We start from the raw sequence: 15,481 nt of genomic DNA, 5'->3' as shown, positions 1-15,481 counted from the left end.
TTCTACAAAACACTAATAGTCTAAAGACTATGATGCATCATATCGATTGGGAACAATTGTCGGTTGAGCTCATACATATAAAAGTGATCTCAATGCAAGTGTGTGTCCATCAATGACAATCACAACATAATCATAAAAAATGCCAACAATCTCCCCCTTTGGCATTGATGGCAACACTTAGGAAAATTTTGACATCTAAGTGTTTTACAACAAAAATATGCCATAATCAAAATTACTCCCCCTAACCATATACACTGTCCCTTTTGTAGAAAATACATGTATACTACTCTTTATCAGAGATAGACATGAAAGTATATATCAAAACATCAAAATTTATATACTTCTCCCACTTTGCCAACAATACAAAAAATTATTGCGGACTAACTCCTGTTCCAGTTGTATTAAAAATAATAAGTGTTTATGACAGTAAGGAATAAAACTTGTCAAAAACTGATTTAAAGTCCTGCAAAAATTGCTTCATGGATAAGGACCATGACTCAAGTAGGGAGGTAGCCACTTATTTCTCTGTCTGCATCTGGGAGACCTGTTCTTCCATGGCGTCTATTGTGTTCATCTCTTAAGTCACCGTTAAGGCATCCATATTGAGATAACATTTCTGAATTATTTGTAGGCGTGGGAGTAGAACCAGTTGTAGTTCCTGCAAATCTCGAGTCCGGTTGCTGATTTCCAACTCTATTTTGGCAGATTGGATATGAAACTAGTGAACGGTTTGCCCATAAGCTGTAAAAGAGTCATATGGTGGCTTGAAGGTGCTCATGTATAACTGCAAGTCAGATTGTAGCTTTTGCTTCTGTACAACCACATCATCACAGAAGAGATGGGGTTGACAAATCTTACTCAGTAGTAGATTCTCCTCATCTAGAGAATCCCTTATATCTTTTTGAGCTTTTTGCAGATCGGACTGGAGCTCATTTAGCTTCTTCACCAGGGTAATGTTGAGAGCCTTTTGATGCTCTTTCTTGGCATTTGCCTCTGCTACCTCTTCTAGGCTTTGCACCTAATCATCCACTACAGTGCATAGGAGCTACAATTGTGCCAGTGATGATTTAGTATTGGGAAGGTTTGTGCTAGGTAACAAACCGGTAAGAGTGTCCACCGTAGCTTGGATCAAATCTTGCTCCTTCTTCCTCCTTATCACTTCAAGGAATTCTTGAGCAGCCTTAATGCTCTGTAGCAGCTCCATTTCATTTGCAGACTGGAGGTCAATAGGACTGGTGAGGTCAGCCAGTTTGGCTTGACTATCGGTTGCTTTTGGAGTCTCCATCTGAGTGCTTTTTGTTGCTTCTTCTTTCTCTATAGCTCTTAACTTTTCCTCTTCTATATTTTTCTTTTCCTCTTCTTCTGTTTTCCTTTTCTCTTCTTTCCTTTGCTTCTCTTCTTCTTTGTCCTTTTTCTTTTGCTCCTCTTTCTGCCACTTCTTCTCCTCTTCCTTTTTCTTTTCTTCATCTTTCTGCTTCTTTTCTTCTTCATTCTTATTCTTCTCCTCTTCCTTCTTCCTCTTCTCTTTTGCATCCTTCTTCTTCTCCTCTTCCTCCTTTTTTTCTCCTCTTTCTTCTTTGCTTCCTCATTTTTGTCCTTTGCTTCCTTTTGCTTTTCTACCTATTTTTCCTACTTCTCCTATCCTGTTGCTTCTGATGGTGCATCTTGAGTGATATTTTCACCATCTAAGGCATCTACATCAATGGGGTCCATTTTTTCTATGACCGGTTCTTCTTCACTGTCATACACTACATCCGGTTTGCTAGTTTCTGGTTCTCGCTCAGCCTTTCTATTGGCTTCAGCCACTTGATGCATCTTAAGAGCTTCTTGAGAAAGAGTATGTGTATCCTTGATCACTTCTTGACCCTTTCCTTCTAGTAACAGGAGTCTTCTTCTTCTCATGAAGAAGAGGCCTTTGTATTTATTCATAACTTCGAAAAATTTTGAATTTGATACATCAGGAAAATGTTGAGCAAATATTTTCTCCCACATTTCCTATTCCTTTTCTATGATAATGTGCCATTTATTGTCTAAAGAATTATACAAAGAATCTAGTGTCTTAGATCTAATTTTTAAAGGCGATCGGTCATTAGCACACAAATACTTAATGATTTCTTGTTCAACTGCTTCCTTTTCATCCTCATTGAAATCATCAAAAACAATCAATTAAATCATTTAGCACTTTTCTCCTAATATTCTTTATAGTTCTTTGACAATGTGTCAAAGGTTTGTAAGAAGAAATGTCAATATTTATTGGTGCAGATGATTGCAGTTCATTCTTTGTCTTTTTCTTTGTTTTCCTAGTCTTCTTCTTAGGGGGTTCTTCTGACACAGTTTCTTCTGAGTCAGGTGAATTGCTTTTTGTCTTTTGCTTCCTTTCAAAGACTTTTGCAGGTGCTGCTTCCGGTTTCTTCTTAACTAGTGACCACTTGGTCACTTTGGGACTAGCTGTAGTAACCAGTGTCGATGCTGAAGGCACTGCCTTTTCTTTCTGTTTAGAGGGTTCTACAACCGGTGCAACCCTTTCCAAATAGGCACCAATTCTCTTTGCCTTAGGATCAAGGGGCGAGGCAAGTAGGATAGAAGCATACCCATCTAGCATATCATACATTACCTCATAGCCAATAGGCTCCACTTCTTCTTATCTTGGCTCAATAGCCTCCATTATACATTCATCCACTTTGATGATAAAGCATATGTCCTCTTCATATTTCTTGACAATGTCACTAGATATCCTCATTCTTAGGCTCATCTTGCTTCTGAACTCATCAAAGTACTTGTTCAAAACTTTAGGGTAACTGGTTCCAACTGCTTGCAGGATCTCTTTGATTTGTTTTGTTACCAGTTGGTTGGCAGACTACTGAATGTCACCTACTCCTGGAAAGTAGCCTTGGAAGTAAAAGAACAACCCAACCAATAGTTGTTCGAACTTGAATCATAGTGCATTGTCTTGTTTGATTGACTTAAGACTCAACATAAGTTGTCTTTGCATACAGGTGCACAGATCAAATGATTCATCCTCCTTGATCATACTGTAAGCGACATTTACCACTACAGCAGAGATAGAGTTAATTTTGCTGGTAGAGAATGTCTGGTAGCCTATCACCATGTAGGCATACATGACCAGATCATCCTTGATTGAGTTGATGGTCATGCCACATGAGTCACTTGTTGAACTGGTGAGCTTGGACATTTCAGTCTTGCTGACCTTCCTTAGGGCTGGTACTTCCCCTGCATTGCAGAAACTGGTAACGACATGAATAGCTTGCGGTGTGATATCATGTGTCTGCTCTAGGTACATCTGGTCACCATGAACTCTGCTCAGAATGATTCGAATGTGGTCATCTGTGAAATCCTCTAGGAAGTAAACCGCATTGTGAAGCTTCTTCTTCTCCAAGATGCTATACTTCGGTTTGATCTTTTTATCCTTCCCACAGAATAGACCTAGCTGAGAATGGATTGCAAGAGACCCCAGGTCTTCAATTTTACAATCTATATAATCAAAAATGCCTTCTTCTACTATAACACTAGCCGGTACTTGAGACAAGGCATTGTATTTTGAATTTTGCTTAATGAAGTCCATAGAATCAATAGTTGCACTAGAACTATCATGAGATGCAGAAGCCATGATAAAACAAAAAACTCAAGAAATAACTTTTAGAAATTGAGAATTTAGGGCTTGCTAATTCCACTTCGCCTCACACTTTGTCGGTTGCTGAATCACTGCTTTGAGTTCTTCTCTTGACCGTTTGATATTTGTTTCTAAATCTTCTTTAGGGTTTCAAAATTTCTTCGAATCGCAACACAAATCACTTTTTCTTTGCTCTTCACTTGAGAAACTTCTTCGCTCGAAAAATGATAATGAGGAATGATTTGAAAATTCCTTTTAAACATATTCCTCACCTACCATAATAAATGCTCCAATATTAGGGCATAAACCCTAATTTGCTTGTTACCATTTCTGGTCTTCTGCCAACTGATAGGTATCTCATACTAGTTAAGGTCTTTTACCAATGTAAACTGGGGGTTTGAAGTATTTCATCATTTGCTCCCCCTAAGCTTTTCTAATGCTTAGTTTGTCGGTTCCATGATTTCCACACTAGGTGCAGAAATCGGTTCTTCTTGCAACACCACTGGTTTCTTCTTCTAGGTTTTGTTCATATCCACTTGAACGGTTTCAACATCAATATTTCCTTCCGGAGTGATAGGTATGACATTCAATATGTTCTTTCTTGTTCTACAGAATTTGGCAATGTGACCTGCTTTGTTGCAATGATAGCATACCATTCTAGGTGCTCTCTAAGGTCCATTATTCATGTTACCATTCTTCCTTCTGCATGTTGCAACAGAGTGATCATGACAATGACAGATCAAACAGTTTTCTCTCCATTCGGCTGCTACTTGATAGCCACTGCTTCCTGACTAATGATTAAAGGCATTAAATCAGTTGTGATTTCAGTTCACAAAAGGTTCTGGACCAACTCCTTGAGTCCTTTGAAGATATCTTCCAGTATTGTTCATAACAGACCTGCATTCAAATGCTCTATGCCCAAACTTGTTGCATGCATAACAATTACCATTGAACTTACTGGATGTAGGTACATTGTTTATAAAGTAAGGAAAATTATTGTAGGCTTTGCTCCTACACACATTAGCAGTATGTCCTTCTTTAAGACAGTTAAAACAAATAGGTTTGAACTTTTGCTTACCTTTACCTTTGAATGTCGGTTGCTTCTTTGATGCTTCAGCATTTTCTCCTGAGGTCTCACCTTGCACATGACTGGAGTAACCAAGTCCATCAGTATTCTTGATAGGTTTGGCTGATTCAAGCTTTTGTTCTAGCTTAACAGTACTCTTTTCGAACTTAGCAAGTATTTCCTTTGACTCAGAGAGTTCTTTGGAAATAGCAGCATTTGTCTCCATCAAGTTTGTATTCTCAGAGATGGCTATGTTCAGTTCACCTTGTACTTCTTCTTTTTCCATTCTGCTCTCATGAAGATGGGTAGTAAGTGCACTGATCTCTATCTTCAACTTGGAGATCTCATGATCTTTGTCCTTGACTAGATCCTCAGCCTTCCTCTAGTTCTCAAGCTCTTGACACATTCAGATAGTCAGTCCTTCCAACTCCTTTCTTAGGTTGGAATTGGATTCATTCAGCTTTTCTACTTCTTGAATCAGGGCTTCCATGTCTGCTTCATCAGAAGAACTATTTTCAGATAGCTCCATCAGCTTTTTCAGCATGTTCTCTCCTTTTTGCTTGAGAGACCTTATATTTGACCATAAGATCATCATAGGCTTGCTCAGACTGAGTGAGTCGATGAGTAAGTTCCCTCAATGTGTATTCCCTCATATCTCTTTCCAAGTGGTTAAACTTATAGAAAGGTTGGCTCTGATACCAATTGATGAGTACTAAGAGGGGGGGGGGGGTGAATTAGTATGCCAAAAATCAATGTACTTAAACACTTTACTACACTAACAGTAAACCTGTAAAATAGTTTACTAGACAAACCGGTTAGCACACATGCAAACCAAATAGAAAATAATGCATTCACCCACAGAAGCACAAACACCATAACACAAAAGATTTTGATGTGGAAACCCAAATGGGAAAAACCATGGTGAGATGGAACTCACAAGTAACTATCTGTAGAATAGGAACCATATCAGTTAAGGTCATACAATGTTCTTTACTACAACAGATCCTATTAGGAATGTCAATCTCTATTAGGAGATAAGTCCAATTAAAGACTACCTTGCTAGAGGATTTTAGATCCACATATGTGAACCACCTTGTTAGAGGATTTACAAAAGGCTTTTGGGCCTACCCGGTTAAGGGCTACAGACTTGTCGAAGATGTGAGTAATCAACAAGTGAGTGATCTAGCAAATAGCACAGATTGCTTGGTTAGATCCTTGATAGCTCATTCCTAATGCATTCCAACATTACTTCAGTCTTCAACACATTCACTCTCTGCCTCTTCTCATAGATTTTATCTTCTCAATTAAGATCGCTCTTACAAAAACACATCAACCACCTTAAACCCTAGCAAATACTAAAACCCTAGACATGATGTCCTTATAAAGGAATCTGATTTCATGTTGGTCTAATAGGATTACATTACAATTTCCTAGGTTCAATGCATCTGGACATATTCTGTAACATGACACAAAAAGTACCATTAAAGTGTCAGCAGCGCCAAACAATCGGTGGATGGTAAATCATTACAAAATGTCAATTGGTAACTCATCACAGAGTATTACTGGTTCATACAAAATACCGATTGAAGCAAGATACCGGTTGCCAGTTTGACAATAATGAAGACTAGGAAATATGAGTTCTGCCGCTTTGATCCTTCGTACCGCATGAGATCCTTCAACCGCTCGAGGTCAACATACTGCTTCAGATCGGTAAACACTTTCTACAAAACATCAATAGTCTAAAGACTATAATGCATCATACCGGTTGGAAACAATTGTTGGTTGAGCTCATACATATAAAAGTGATCTCAATGCAAGTGTGTGTCCATCAATGACAATCACAACATAATCATCAAAAATGCCTATAGACCCCATTTGTATACACTTACTATCTGCAGTAGTATCATCTAATTGTGGGTAAAGTTTCCCATCATGGTTTTTCCCCATACAGGGTTTCCACATACAAATATTAGTGTTAAGTGTTGTGGATGACTTTTCCTTTTTGTTTCATGCATTAATCTTTACCACTATTGCAATTATCTGATAAAACTATCCACCGGTATAAAAGACTGGTTCACCGGTATTAAGAAATAACTTGGTTAAGTTGTTTTTGGTTTGAATTTATTTGACAATGGATTCACCCCCCCCTCTCAGTTGTCTCTAGGACCTAACAATTGGTATCAGAGCTTAGTCCCCTTTTATGGAAGTTTAACAGCTTGAGGAGATCCAATGTCTACTAACTATTTTAGGAAGGACAGTCCTAAACTTGATAGAACCAACTATGGCATATGGAAGATCAGAATGGAGATGCATTTAAATTACATTGGAAAGGACATCTTGAATGTTAAAAAGAATGGCTATACTGCTCCTACTCAAAGCCAACCTAATCCACCTAACTTTACTAAAGATGAAGAAAATGATTGCAAAGCAAGAGAATCACTTTTGAGCGCATTGACAAATCAACAAATCATGGGATTATCAGATAGATCAAGTGCTAAAGCTATTTGGGATCATTTGGAAATACTGAATGAAGGAGACTCCACAGTCAAAATTGCAAAGCTTGAAAGCTTCCAGGTCAGGTATGAAAATTTGAAAAAGGAAGAAGATGAAAGGATTTCTGCTTTTATGGAAAGAGTTAATGAAATTGTTTTGGGTATTAAGTATTGTGGAGGAACCTTAAGTAAAGATGAAATTGATTAAAAATTATTAAGAGGATTGTCACCAACATATAAAATGAAGGTCACTACTATAAATGAGTTAAGGACAATGCCTAATACATCAGTAACTAGAGATACATTGATTGGAAAACTTTCAGCCTTTGAAATTAAGGAATTTGGTCTTGTTGCTACTATAAAGACAGATTTAGCCTTTAAAGCATCAACATCATCTGCATCATCATTTGACAAATCTGATTGGAAGCTTTTTATGCAAGAGAACTTGAAGAAACCAGGAAAGAAAATGAAGAACTTGAAGAACTTGAAGCACTATTTGCAAGGAAAATGCCTAAAGGTCCAGTTGGAAGTAAATATGAAGGTAAAGCACCCTTTAAATGTTTTAACTATAATAAGATTGGTCATATGGCTTCAAGATGCCCTGATAGACATGCTAGACTAAGAGAAGAAGCTAGAAGAACATACAAGCCTAACCCTGAATATCAAAGATACAGATTTAAGAAGAATAAAGAAAAATCTTGTTATCTTGTTGATGAAGGAGTGACTGATGATTATGATGAGGATCTCATAGACAATGGATGGGTTTTTGTTTCTATAATAGAAGATCAACTGACACCTACAGTCCAACCGGTAGAGCAGGCCTTGGCAGCTAAAATTAAAGTAAAGGATGAATGGATCATTGATTCAAGATGCTCACATCATATCACCGGAGATAAAGGTAAATTCTTGAACTTTCCAGAATATAATGGAGGCTTAGTGAGATTTGGAGTTGATAAAGCTTGTCTGATCAAAGGTAAAGGTACAATATCTCTTGATGGTAAGCATAGCACTGAAAATGTTTACTATGTTGAAGGTTTAAAGCATAATATTTTGAGTGTTGGTCAATTAGTTGAGAAAGGATTTTAGTTACAATTCAAAAATGGAAAATGCAAAATCATGAATAGATCTGGTTTAGAAATTAGTACTGGTAATCAAACTAGAGGTAATATCTTTCATTTGAATAATAGTGAAAACACATGCTTGGTTGCACATATTGATGAAAGTTGGCTATGGCATAGGAGACTTTGTCATGTAAACTTTGATTGCTTGGTAAAAATCAGTACTACTAAAGCAGTTAGAGATTTACCTAAAATTGTCAAACCTCACAATACAGTATGTAAGGAATGTCAATTTGGAAAACAAGTTAGAGCTACTTTTAAAAGTATTCCAAGAAAATTCAATAATGCTCTTAACTTAATTCACACTAATTTATGTGGTCCAACTAGAATTAAAACTTTACAAGGTGATAGATATTTCATGCTAATCATTGGTGACTATTTTAGAAAGTGTTGGGTTACTTTTCTCAAAGAAAAATTAGAAGCACTTGGGAAGTTCAAACTGTTCAAAGCAATGGTAGAAAATGAAACTGATAAGAAAATCAAATGTCTAAGATCAGATCAAGGAGGAGAATTTATATCTAAGGAATTTAATGCATTCTGTGAAGTGAATGGAATCAGAAGACAACTATCAGCACCTCAGACACCATAGCAAAATGGAGTTGTTGAATGAAAAAATAGAACTATCTTGGATGGAGCTAGAAGTATGTTATCAGAAACAAACCTAGCACATGTATATTGGAGAGAAGTAGTAAGTACAATGGTCTATACATTCAACAAAGTTCACATCAAAGGTGAAACCGGTAAGACCCCTCATGAACTATGGTTTGGTATTACTCCTACTCTTAAATATTTCAGAATATTTTGAAGCAAATGCTATATTAGAAGACATGAGTATATTGGGAAATTTGATCCTAGAAGTGATGAAGGAATATTTCTTGGTTATTCATCCAAGAGTAAACCATATAGATGTTTTAACAAAAGATTACAGAAAATTGTTGAGTACAAATGTGAAGATTGATGAACAATTAAAAGAAACTTCAAGGATAATAGATTCTGAACTGGCAACAAAAATTCTAACAAATGAACCTACACTGAACCCACTGGTACAGAATGAAGATCTAGTCACACCGGCATTGTTTGAAAATTCTACTATGACTGAGGAACAATAGCAAACAAAGACACCCCAATATGTAAGACTAAATCATTCTGAAGATTAGATAATTGGAAACAAGCATAAAGGAATTATGACAAGAGGAAGATTGGAATATGAAGACGTATGTCTTTTTTCTCAAGTTGAACAATCATTAGTTAATGAGGCATGTGAAGATAAACATTGGACTAAAGCTATGGAAGAAGAATTAGAACAAATTGAGACGAATAACACTTGGACATTAGTTCCCCGGCCTAAAGATAAAAAAGTAATTGGAACTAAATGGGTATTCAGAAACAAATTTAATCAAGATGGTAAGGTTATCAGAAATAAAGCAAGACTAGTGTGTAAGTTATATTCTCAGAAAGAAGAAATTGATTATAATAAGACCTATTGTTCCCCAAAAGTGATAACCCAAGAACACCTACAAATCTATCTATGAGATAGCCGATCTCAATCAATGAAACACTTAAGGGCTTGGACAACATAACATAGGATCCTAATGATCCTCCTACACTTCAGGTTCTACTACACCTAGGGGGGACACCCTTTTGATGCATGAAATTAACTCATTTATTCACCATGACAATATCAATGAAGCAAATAAACCATTCCACAAGCTCACCAAATTTAGAAACATGCTACAGATTGGTTAGATCTGTATAAATCATAAATGAAAACAGAGCTTGGAATGAGAAGAACACACCCCTAAAACTTAAAGGGAAATAGATTTATCTTTTAAAGTATATAGCTCTAAGAACATCCCCAAAACTTGTGAGACCAGTGCCTTATCTAAGGGCAACAGAGTCATATATCAAACTATAAATGATAGCATATACTACAAATCCATCCTCATTATTAATATCCCAGCATTAATGCCTTACAAAATGCATTACTCAGCTCATTCACAAAACCATCATATCTGCAAAGATGTATATCTCATTATCTTTGATGTATTACAAAAATTAAATTCCTCCTCGAAGAATGCTTGCAAACAATCACTACAACCTCCTTGAAATTGACAAACTTCAAACCTCCTCAAGGCCTTCAATTTGTGACAACAAGAAATACATCCAGAGATGAATTCTGTGTGAATTAGTGCATGCCTTACATACACAAGAACCTGCAACAAAACATCTACAACAAGAATCAAACTCTATTCTCTAGAAAGAAAAGCCCTGCCGTGTACAATCTTGAAGAATACTCAGAATTGGAAGCCATGAAAATATGGAACCCTTACAAAATGAGAAGAATTGGGAATAAGAAGGAAAGGGAAGAAAATCAAATTTGCAACTGAAATTGCCAAGCATCTGCTCTCTAACTGAATTTCACTCCCATGGAAACTCCTCTTGAAATATCCCACATTTGTCAAAATTAACTACCTGACCGGATTCCTCATTCTGAGAGCTTTCTGGCAATATATAACACTTCATATTTTGGGCAAAAATGAGACCCTGAGCAAATTAATCCTTTATGTGTGCACATCATTTAAATTTTTGAATTTTCGATATAGTCTGCACTATATGATAAATTGATTTTAATTTTAATTTTTTCTTTGATTGTGCTCTGACACTTTGCCATGTGGTGGGACCTGATTGGTCAATAGGGTCCACTGGGTGCCACCTGGAATGACACCTCGTCACTCTGCCATGTGTCCGCTTTCTTGTCGGCCACCTCAGCGCCACCTGTGCACCACGTCATCACCACTAGACAAGATCCATGAGCTATCATTCCACCTGGACCCACCACCTAGCTTTCGCCATTTCGCAATGGCTAATGGGCGAGAAACTTTGGGCTCCGAAATTGCATAGACTGTAAGATCATCCCGGACTTGCACGATCTTTAACCTTCGCTGAGCTTTTTGCCATTTCATATTTCGCCATTTTGCAGCCTTTAACTCGCATGCATCTTGCCCTCGCGAAGTCGCGCGCACTGTTAGATTGACTGGAACTTGCATGACCTTTACCTCTTTTCGATGTTTCACAAGGTTTAACTAGCGGGCATCTTCGGGCTCCAAAATCATGCGCTTCGTTGGATCCTCTGCAACCTGCTCACTAGTTAAGCTGACCCTTCTCTGCAAAATTTGCTTGTTTGCCTTAGGAAGCATTCCTATGTGGGGTCCACCTGGTTGTCATTGAGTCACCTCCTCCGTCGCCTTAGAATGCATGCCCGTGTGTAGGCCCACCTTGGGTGCCCAACAACACCGTCCGTCAAAAGCCTAGAGGCTTTGACATATTAGATGGGTGGAGATTTGCTTATAAACATAAAAAAGGAACACTTCCCAACCAATGTGGGATAATACAATTTTGCCTAGAAATGCATTTTGAAGGTTTCCTGAGAGTGTTAATGGTGATTTTTACCTACTATGAACTACACTTGTTTAAGACATTCCTCAGGCCCCTTTCAACTCACATGACACTCTAGACACCACGTAGGGAGGAGGCTGCCATTTACATTTTACTTTAACTCTCCATACTCTTCACACAGAGGCATATTGCTTTGCTTCATGCTGCATTTGCTGAAAGAACGTGCTAAAAGTCTTCAACGCCCTCATTCAAAGCAGAGAGTTTATTGGTAAAGTCACATGGAGGAAGGGATTGACTGGCATTCATTTGCCAATCTTTACAATTTACCTGAGTCAAATTGCATTTATCATTGCATCTGCAATGGATTTTAAATGCCTTCCTCTACCCATAAATCTGCACAAGGGGAGATTAATTAGTTTACACTTCATGTTTTGCATAGGAGAACACTTGCAAAAATGCTGAATCCTTTTCAAAACATTGCCCTCCACGCAACCCCTTATAGCTGTTTGAATGTTTCTGCAGTTTTCAACGCTCTCTCCAGCAATAAGGAATTGGCATAGGTTGTGAAGTTTGGTTACACATCTACAAATAGACACTTGTAATTTCTAACGCCTTTTCAACCTACACTCCATCTTAGATGTGGGAAGATGCTACCTGCCAATAGCATTTGCTTGATGGTTTTATTAAAAGTTTAAACTTTCCTCTCCTCTACCATCCACGCAGAGGGGTTGAATTAGCTACCACATTGGGAGAGGATGCCTAGCAAGGGAGGAGGCCAATCAAACTTGCTTGAGAGCTCTTGGTTGCATTGCTGAAGTTTGGAGTTTTTCATATGCCATGCGAGGAAGGGAATACTGCAACTAATTAATTTGCATTTCCTTGGCTTTTTACTTTCTATGCTGGCTGTTACCATGTGGGAAGGGGAAGATTTCACTATTGCAATTTGTTTGAAAAGTTTGCTGCTGTTGCTTTTCACTATGCCACGCACCACAACAAGGGAGGGGAATACTTGATTGTTTTATTTTCTTCTTCCATCGCAACCCCCAACAAACAACTTCTTCAATGCTTCCCCTCACCATGCACATTGCCTTTGCTTGAATGTGTTTTGTTTCTATTGCTTTCAATTGCTACGTGGGCATGCTCTGCAACCTCAACCATCATGTGGTGGAAGGGAAGAGTGTTGGTTGGGCTTCATTTATCTCTGTAGCCCCTTTTCTCATCTTCACATCCAGCAGGGAGGTCTTTGGCAATCCCATCAGACACACCACATGACCTTTGGAGATAGGGAGGCATGTGAGGAAGAAGTTAGTTTGCAGCATTAACTTTGCATCTTCGTGCAGTATTAAAATCAGGATCAAAATCCTTAACCTTAACATTGGCGTCTTCTCCAAACAGAATGACATTGTCAATATGGGACAAAATGTATTGTATGTTGTTCTCTTTTGGTGCTATCAAGAGATAAGAAGTTCACCATACTGTAGTCATCAATCAGCTCTGCCAATGACCTGTTTAATTTTGCAAAGCCTTGAGCCATGTGTTGATTGAGGTCTAACAGCAACAACCTTGTATCTGGATCAAGAAAATTTTCAATCTCTTTCTCATTCTCAACAAGGTCCATTTTCATCAGAATATTAACATGAGGCAATTCAAGTTGAATCGTTGCTAAAAGAGATGCCATACAACCACTTAGGTACTTCGCTATACCCAAGGCCTCCAATAGCATCCTTGATGTTAAAATCCTCTAATTTGCCATATTCAAATTTACATTTGGTGTTCGAGTCTCACTGCTTTCTCACTGTCCAACTGGCAAATTGTAACTAAGCCACTATTGATACACCTCACCATGAAATAAGAACGCTTCACCATTAAAATAATTTCATGAGCATGAGCCAAGTCGGGCCCCAAAGTGGGTCCGACTAAAAAAAATTTTGTTTTGATACAACTGACCTCTAAAGTGACTGATGGACCTCAAACACACCTCTAGAAATGATCGGCATCATTTTAGGATCATCAAACTAAATTTTGCAACCTCCAGACGATTACGCCACATTTTCGCATTTAATTGCGAAGACGTATTTTTCAAAGTGGTCAAAATACCTTTGTGGATCTCGCCATCTGACAGGCATGTACTCTGATATACAAGGATGAACTCTAACAAATGGTTTTTCAAGACGATTCCTGAGCAAAGAGATATTACTTGGTGAAAATGGCAAACTGGCAAACTGGCTTTGTCGACACTGCGAACCTGATGAAGTCAATGTCCTGGCAACACATGATGCCTTTCTCAAAAATATCGAACAACCTCCATAGACCCTCAAATTTGAAACATAGGTACCTTTAATTACATACTAAAAATTGGACATCTCAGTTCGATCACAAGATTGACAGGATGCAAATGGCGCACTCATGAAAACAACTACTTTAACTGATATAGCACTGAAAGTACAGATAACTGAAACGATGGCTAAATGAACTGTTGTGAAAACCAATCAAACGGATTGACAGAGGCTTAAAATTTGAAATGTAGCTCATAATTTATACCAGTAATAACTTGGATAAAACATTATGTCATAACACTTATTGAGGCAACTTTTACATTTGTGCGAAATAGGGCTCCGACTAGCTATCGAAACAGGGACTAGTCAAACCACACAAACTACAAATGGATTTGGCTTTGAAAAATGAGCAAATAGATTTGTTAGGACTTGAAATTTTGCAAGTTGACTCACATTTATGCATAGAATTGAATCCATTTTTAAATTCTCCATGATGATCAACAGGGAAAAAGATGTAATTGCTCAAAGTAGGCTACTCAATAAAATCTGCATTTGTGCCTAAAATGCACTTTCAGCTCACCCCTCAAAATGGGTACCTCATAAACTTATCTAAACTTAATTATGAAAGTTGCACATCACTGAATAGGCTAAATGAAAGGTGTAGGACATGAATCCTGAGCCTTACCCTCTGAAAATCAACCAGTTCCATTTTGACCTCTCACAAACTAGGCCATTCAAACTAACTCATTTAGGTACTTTTCTGACATGCAGAGCAAAATTTGAATTGGTCCTCTAAACTTGACTCAAATTTAATGAGTCCCAATAGTGGCTCTAACTGGGGATGGTTGATTGCAAGATCAACACAAGAACATAGAATCAATGGTTAAGCAGACCACCCAAAAATGGATCACTTTCTCTTCTCATCTCATTTCAAAAATAGGGCTTCTTTATTCTAACCAAGCAGCAGGGCACTTTATTGAAAACCACACAACCGAAGCAAAGCAACTACACAATATATACAAAAAAAATTGACAACTAATTACAAACTGCTCAATCAATCTTAGCATTTACCTCTGTCAAAAATCTGATTCTCATCACCTGATGTTATGATCCAAACAAAGGCACCTTTCAATAAAAACTGAGCATAACTTTTATAATCCACCTCTTTTGTCTCATCACTGTAACAATCGGTGTGCTTACTTTTGGTCTAATTCTGAACTTTGTAATCACACGCTATTTCAACACAAGTAAAATCATGAGACAAATCACAATAGAGGCCTTCCCACAAGCTGCAATACACTTCACTATCCCAATCAATTCTACCATTTGCAAGGACATCATCATGCTGAACTTCAAAAGTAAAACATTCATTTTCAACATTGCAATTCCTATCAGCACATATCTTATTATCATTTAAATCAATAGAATGAGGGACACTACTAACCAACTGATGCAAACAAGGAACATAAATGTTACAACTCGGATGTGATACTTCACTATGC

This window comes from Cryptomeria japonica, chromosome 4 (assembly GCF_030272615.1).
Source record: "Cryptomeria japonica chromosome 4, Sugi_1.0, whole genome shotgun sequence".
Lineage (NCBI taxonomy): Eukaryota > Viridiplantae > Streptophyta > Pinopsida > Cupressales > Cupressaceae > Cryptomeria > Cryptomeria japonica.
This window is presented reverse-complemented; position numbering follows the sequence as displayed.